The sequence below is a fragment of the Aythya fuligula genome, chromosome 6 (genome assembly GCF_009819795.1).
Source record: "Aythya fuligula isolate bAytFul2 chromosome 6, bAytFul2.pri, whole genome shotgun sequence".
NCBI lineage: Eukaryota > Metazoa > Chordata > Aves > Anseriformes > Anatidae > Aythya > Aythya fuligula.
The window spans coordinates 11,438,760-11,446,463 of NC_045564.1; positions in this window are offsets into that span (position 1 = coordinate 11,438,760).

Consider the following 7,704-nt stretch of genomic DNA (forward strand, 5'->3'; position numbering starts at 1 on the left):
CCATTCAAAAATACAGAGCTGACCTAGAAAAAGGAGGAGTTATTCTACTGCCCTCTAATGAGCACATCTAACATCTAAAAAAGAGCACTCTCAGAATGATGTTCTGTTCTGCCACAGGCACCTCCTCTCCTGCTACAGAGCTGTCAGCAACATGGTCACTGCTGAAGCAATACAGCACATCTTACAGACGTGCAGGAGAAATACCTGGATGGATCTAAGACCTATTTTTTTGTTGTTCTTTTTTTGTTTTGGAGCTTTAATTAGAGTATATGACCATGTATTGTTCTGTTCTCCTTTCCTTCTCCAAATGCAGGGAGGAGGAGAGAAGCTCCTAATTCCAACAGTCCGGAGACAAGCAAGTATACCAGCTCACCTCTGCAGCTTCCATGAGGGCCACACACCCACCAAAGTTCTCTCCAAAGTATATTTCCTGCATTCACCCTTTGTGTTCCTTCCTTGGGTTCATCTGGATGCTACTAACATGTTAGTAGAGTTGCCAAGGCTTTTAAAGAACACATCACCAAGTAGGTCACCGCTGCAAGTATCGGTAACCTGACAAAATCATTAAGTTCAGGTAAAACATAAACATGGAGGAATGACCTTCTGCAACAGCTGTCTGCACTAATGAAAAGTGAGTCACAGAAAATGAATTCAGCTCTCTCATGCAAAGGTTTCTCTGAATCTGGCCAATATTCAGAGGACATTCAGTCCTACGATTCCATGACATTCAGTTAGAAGAGACAGCGAGGAAGGCGGAGGAACAGCCACAGAGCGACAATTCTACCTGGTACTGAATTTAATCACAACTTTTATAGTTAATGTGGTGGGTTGACCTTGGCCAGCTGTCAGACACCTACCCAGTCACTTTTGTACTCCCCCACCTCAACAGGGCAAAGGAAGAAAGTCAGATGGAAAAATTCATGAGTTGTGATAAAGGCAGGGAGGTCACTTATCACTTATAGCCATGATCTAAAACAGACATTGGGAAAATTTAACTTAATGTATTGCCAATTAAGAACAGCTGGATGGTGAGAAACAAAGAAACTCTTGAACACTTTCTCCCACCCCTCTTCTCCTGGCGACAGAAGGAAGCGTGGGGAAAACAAGGCTTGACTTCAGTCCTTCAGCCATGACTCCTCTTCCTCCTCCCCCAAAATCCAGTGGCACAGGGGGGTGGGAAATGGGGGTTGCTATCAGTCTGTAACACTTCATCTCTGCTGTTCCTTCCTCCTTACAATCTTCCCCTACTCCACCATGGTCTCTCCACGGGCTGCAGGGAAGCCTTTGCTCTAGCACATGGAGCACCCCTTTCCCTCCTTCTTCGCTGATCTTAGTGTTCACAGGTCTGTTTCTAACTTTCGTTTCCTACTCCTCTGCTTGCCCAGCATTTTACCCTTTCCTCACTATATGTTTTCCAAGAGGTGCCACTAGGCTGTGCCCTGCAGCGGACCCGTTGGAGCTGGCTGTGTCCAGCATGGAGCAACCCTGGTATTTTCCCACAGAGGCCCCCTACAGCTAGCAAAACCTTGCCACCTACCTATCCAACACAGGGAAGTAGGCCAACATCCTCTGTTTTGGAGGAAAAAGAAACATGAAGTTTTCATAATCCCATATAAACAGTATCTACAAATTTGCATGCTATTTCCATAAATAAAAACACCACAGGTGTAGGCATTAAAGCATCACATGTACCTGCAGTGGCAGAGGAGTACATGTAAACCCACCCTTGGGGCCAAGAACAACAGACAAGAACCAAAGCGATAGCCAGATGCTTCACTGAAAACCATCTTGAAGATAAAAGTGCTACTGAATGACGCAACTTAAACTCAAAATCATGGTTTTTGCCAGCAGATTTCCTGCCGTCTGGAATGGCCTTCATGGACCTCACTGCAAACAAGCATGCCATGTTATTTCAAATCAAAGCACATTACAAAACAGCTCCTATGTGTATAGACACAGTCTGTATTCATAGCAGCTAGCAATATCCCACCTATGTTAAAGAAGCCCTTTCTCAGTTATATAAGAACACCCAGTGTCCCGAATTTACAGATCATCTTTATTTTGAAAGGGCTGATCAGAAAACAGATGTAATTAAGTAAAAATAAGCCATGCAACCAGGAAATGCACTAGGAACAATCTAGTATAAAGCACACACATACACAGCTATGTAAGGCATGAACGTCTGCGATACCCTCAGAAGCCAAAATTCTTGATGCAGACCTGTGGATTACCTACGTGCTTCTCACACACCATCAAGCAAGAAGCACTAGTGGGCCAGCAAGCAAGTTTGCCTCTCCCATTTTAACTGAGATATCCTGTCAGACTCTCAGAAACAGCATGTTTCATTGCAGTTCATTGTCAATACCACATACTACATATAATGCTTTTCAAGCTACCTTCATGCTGACAGTCACTCTTTGCCTGAACATCTGCTGGACAGTCTGTTCTTTTGCAGGATCTACAATGTGTTCCGTGGTTAGCTTCACAGCATATTTATAACACTGTTAGTTCAATATAAACCTGTCCAAGTTACCATTTCAAGCTACCCAGAATATTCCAGAACCCACTGTATTTAATCCTTCTATATACTCATTTCCTACATTTAGCAAAGATGTCTGTCAAGATTTGCAGTGCAAAAAACTCCCTCTATCAAAGAACAAGTAAAATAAACCTTACTTTCCATAAGCCACTTGACCAAAAAGCTAAGCCCAGATTACGTGCTATTACCAATTATGCCACACACGAGCATCAATAACGCTACTTTTGGAACAATTCAGTAGACAAACAGACTTTAAGTTGGTGCACAAAGTTCTGCTTAAGCGTAAAGAAAATCTTGCCCATAAGAGTCTTTGTGAACAACTTAATACCTCTGTATCTCAAGAATCCCCTGAACAGAACGGAGTTCAGCACAAAAAACAGTATTATACACAATTTAAGTCTGTGTTGTAATTTTGGTGGACTGAGTGCGAAAGATGGCTCCAGGAGAAGATCAAGTTTTCCCATGATTACAACCTGTGGGCCATCAGCACTGTAACGGAAGGATTACAGGTTATCTGCGAGTGAGGGCCCTTATCAACTGACTCTATAATAAAAATAATTAAAGACAAAAAAACACCAACCACCCCTCAGGCAAGCTACAGCTGTTACTATTCCATTAAAGGATAAGGATAACTTACATGCAATAATACTGTAAATCCCACTTAGTCTGAATTATAGACACCGACTCTTGAGAGATCGTCCATTAAACACACAATCTATAATTCAGATAAAACCCACATTAGCAGGGCAGAGATTTGTCTCTCAGTAAATCAGCAATCTGATTTAATATAGATGGCAATCTTAGTGTAGTTGCCCATTGAAAGAATACCTAAGTAAAATCAGCTTCTTCACGTGGACATTTTACAGTGGTATTATCAAAGAAAAGAAGAAACCAACTTACTCTTGCACCCCAATAGCATGTTAAGGCAAGCCAGAAGGGGCAACCAGGAAGAAAGAGACCTTTTACCAGTCTCCAGTCTCTATTCTAAATAGAGCATATATTAAATATTAAACTTCCAGGGTGCATATTTTAAAAAAATAATTTTGACAGCTTGACATCTGTTCTGGTGAGAAGGGAAAGGCTCTAACTTCCAGAGCTGTCATCCTGGCCCTCTCCACACGCACTTCTTCATCCCTCGTGGGATTCTCTTTTCTCAGTTCACTCGGTATTGAACTGTGTTTCCTGGGGCATGGGAGAAAGCTTCATTTCTGGGACTTGGGTGATATCTTTGCCACCAGTGCAGAACTATGCCTCCTCTCTTTTGAAGCATTTGTAATTGTATAACTCAATTATGCTAAAGCTGTACCATTAGAACATCAAAGACATGGGTTTTAGTTTATAATGCTCTTTTGTAACACTGCAGCTCCGGTATTCTCCTAAGCAAGGCCGACTTATTTTTGTGTAAGGATGTCTGAACATATTAAACTGATTTAGCAGGAGAAAACCATGATGGATTAGTATTCTTTTAAAGCTTTGAGAATCATAATCACACGGAGCAAGACACTGCATCACACGCAGGCTGCTGTGCCCCATCTGGTCTTGGTGCTGCAGAGCCCTTCAGCAGCACTAGGGACTGCCACATTTGACCTAAAAGCACGTGCTTGAGCACTCAAGTCTTACAAAGGCCAGAGGACATGGCATCACAGCAGCACAGAAAAGTGCCCCAGAACGCTACTCTCACCACAGGAGTCCCAAACCCACTGTTCAGTGAGCCCTGCCCTCCTCACAGCCCAAGGAGCAGCAGGCAAAGGCTGCTTCCCCAGCAGCACAGCGCTCTGCCCTGTGAGGATGACTCCAGCAGCCAGTCTTGGCCTCTCTCACATCCAGGTGAGCGCATGCACTTCTCTCCGTCACTGGTGGTGAATGTCACACAGCAGACACAGACACAGGAATCAAACAAGAACATGAAATAAAAAGGATCTGACACATCTTGCAAACTCCCCGGATTCTTTCCAGGCTTTTCCTACTACTGACGGCCTCCACTCCCTTAAAGCAGACTGCAAACATTTTGGCAGCTCCAAGCACTCTGGAAAGCGTTACTGTTTGTGTAGTGCTGAGTACCATGACCACCAGCTAATTGTAGGTTTCTATTTTAAAACATTAATTTTAAGAATAAGGACTTAGCCACAGCTAGAGGGAGAGGAAGGAAAAAAAAAAAAAGTTAATTACTTCCATAAATATTAACACAACTGATTTCTGTGATCTGGCAGAAGGCACTCACAACATGGAAACAGTCTGTCTCCAGAAGAGAAGGCAAAGCACTTGAAGCAGTGCAGATTTCAGGCACTCATTTAGCTCTTTTCATTTAATTGCAGTGACTCTAATTAAGTTGGTGTTTCACACAGCTATTCTCACAGCGGGCACCACAATGCACAGACAATTAATTGCTAAACTGATTTTAAGCAACGTGGATTTTTCTTTTTCTTTTTTTTTCTGGGTGGGGCAGCGTGTGTACGACGCCAGTGTCTTCAGCTTACAATAGTACTCTCACTCCAAATTCTCCCTGAAGCTAACCACCCACAACAGTTCACTGTTTTCCATTTTGAGCAGTCCCCACAGCAGTTTTGGATTTGGACAACTTGATTCTTGAAGTAAGGCATCGCTCATATTAATCCTTTAGACCTAAGCAGCAGAAGAGCCCTCTGGCATTGTGGTGATTTGTTGCAGTCTACAGGCTTCTGTTTGAGGGTTGTGCAGACTGAGATTATCTGACCTCACCAGAGAGGCTTCCCATACCATCAACCACTGTCAAGAGTTCCTCTCAAATGCTAATCAGCTCTATAAAGGTCTGTTCATTAGTCAGACACCAAAATTTCCCTTACAAGGTCATCTAGCTGTGTCAATGTGAGGGCAGCTCCTAAGGATGCAGCTGAAGACCAAAAGACTTTTAGCCAAAAAGCAATGAAGTAGGGAAGTATGGTAAATTGACACCTTGAGAAATTTACCCATGCGTGGTAAATTGCCACATGTTGCCTTACAAAGCCATCCTGGACACAGCCTCATTCTGCCATCCTGATCAGCAGACTGCTCCCAACTCTGCATACACCCTCTCCATTTTAATTCAAGACAAGACAGTCTCCTCACAGCTCTCATCCACAGTCAAAAGCAGCTCACCAGTACTCCTATGGCATGTAATGAAATTATTTTCAGCTACCATCAAGCCTATAAATATATTATTAAGTGGTATACTGGCTATACTGGGTTTAGCTACAGATATACATACATTTAGCCATAGATATACAGGCACTGTCATTCACAGCCATTTCTAGATAACATGCCATTAGTCTTGGGGCTGGGGGAAGAGATACGGAGTATCATTTTTCCTGTTTAATCCCCATCTAGTACTTCCCCTTTTCGAAGAATTTTTGCTTTCTTGGATTTTTTTTTTATTGATGTTTCTAGCATTTTCATAGAAAACGTCAGAGAAAACACCAGCTTATGTTACACACATCAATGCTGTCAATTGCCAGATGCACGTCTGTACTCTTATCTGTTCTCGACCCTCTCCCTAGCTTCTGCAAAAGCTGCTAGCCTCTACATATTTCTTTTTCACTGTAGACTTCGGTCTTGAAAGACAATTCAATTTATCCCTCCTGAAAAAAAAAAGAAAAAAAAACAAACAACAACAAAAAAACAGATGCATATTCAAGAACACAAACTGAAGTCCTGGGACACATTCTTGACCTGTACTGGCTTCATGAAAAGCAGACAGTTTACACAAAACACGTGGATGGGAAGGAGAAAGGCGTGCAAAGGAGAGGGATGCAGCACACGCCTGTGCGGTGGGTGAGGCAGCACTCTGGGGCAGAGGGGAGGAAGTAGCGGGCTGTGCTTTGACCATTCCTGTCTGCTGTTTGGCTAAAGATACAGTAGACAGAAAAATATGAAGAAAAAATGAGGAACTGCCAAATCATTCTCTCTCAGAGTCGAAATACTCTAGGTGGGGTCTCGCTTTAAACCCACAACAAAGCCACATTTTATTAGTATAGTTTCTGCACAAGTTCTGGCAGTACAGCTTCAAATGATGGTGGAGCTTTATTCAAACTCCACAAGTTCCTTTAACTGGACCCAGATATACTCTGGATACCCAGTTTTGATATGCAGTCCCCAACCATGAAAACAACAAATCCCAACTCAAATGCTACTCAAATAGCAGCTTCTCATAGGGCAGTGTCCACATGACAAGTAGAGATTTTCAAAGATACTAAAAATCATTTCAGTGCAACACAACCAAAAGCATCATCAACAAGCTACCTCTGATACCAGCGTAAGGGAGAGCATTTCAACACCCCCAGATAACACAGACTAAAACCTGGGCAGTTAATAACAGAGACAGATGGAGCAGGAACATCCTGTCATTTTGCACTATCACAGCACATCACATTTTAGACACACACTGGAGATGCTACACGAACTTCTCATGGGCCACTTGCTGTCATCCTCAATTTGCAGAGCAAACCACTTTCACCTCTTCTCACCTGCAAAGTGCTACAGTGGGGAACAAATTAGGGAGCTCCCCACAAAACAAACAGAAGACAGACACAACAACAGCTACTGGTATAGAATTAAAAGCTGAAGAAAGCTGACAGCAGCAGAATCATGAGATCATAGACTATCTGAATTGGAAAGGGCCCACCAGGATCACTGAGTCCAATTCCTGGGTCCCCAAAGGAACATCCATAAATAAATAAATAAACCCAGCAGCTTTCTGCGCCAAACACCCAAAGCCTGCATTAAGAAGCAGGAGCAAAGGCTTAAAACTGATGTCCACAAAGGATGCGATCATCAAAACAGCACAGGATTAAGATGCTTTTAGTAGTTCAATTTCTAAACACTCCAACATGCCAGGAAAGAAACAACCTGGCAACCCAGCTGCAAAAGGCCAGCACTGTACAATACACAAGGAAGGCAGAGCTGCTTCCAGGAGACTACGTGACATGGCAGGCAGCACACTGTACAGGAGATGAATCACAGAATTTCTAGGTTGGAAGAGACCTCAAGATCATTGAGTCCAACCTCTGACCTAACGCTAGCAGTCCCCACTAAACCATATCCCTAAGCTCTACATCTAAACGTCTTTTGAAGACTTCCAGGGATGGTGACTCCACCACTTCCCTGGGCAGCCTGTTCCAGTGCCTCACAACCCTTTCAGTGAAGTTCTTCCT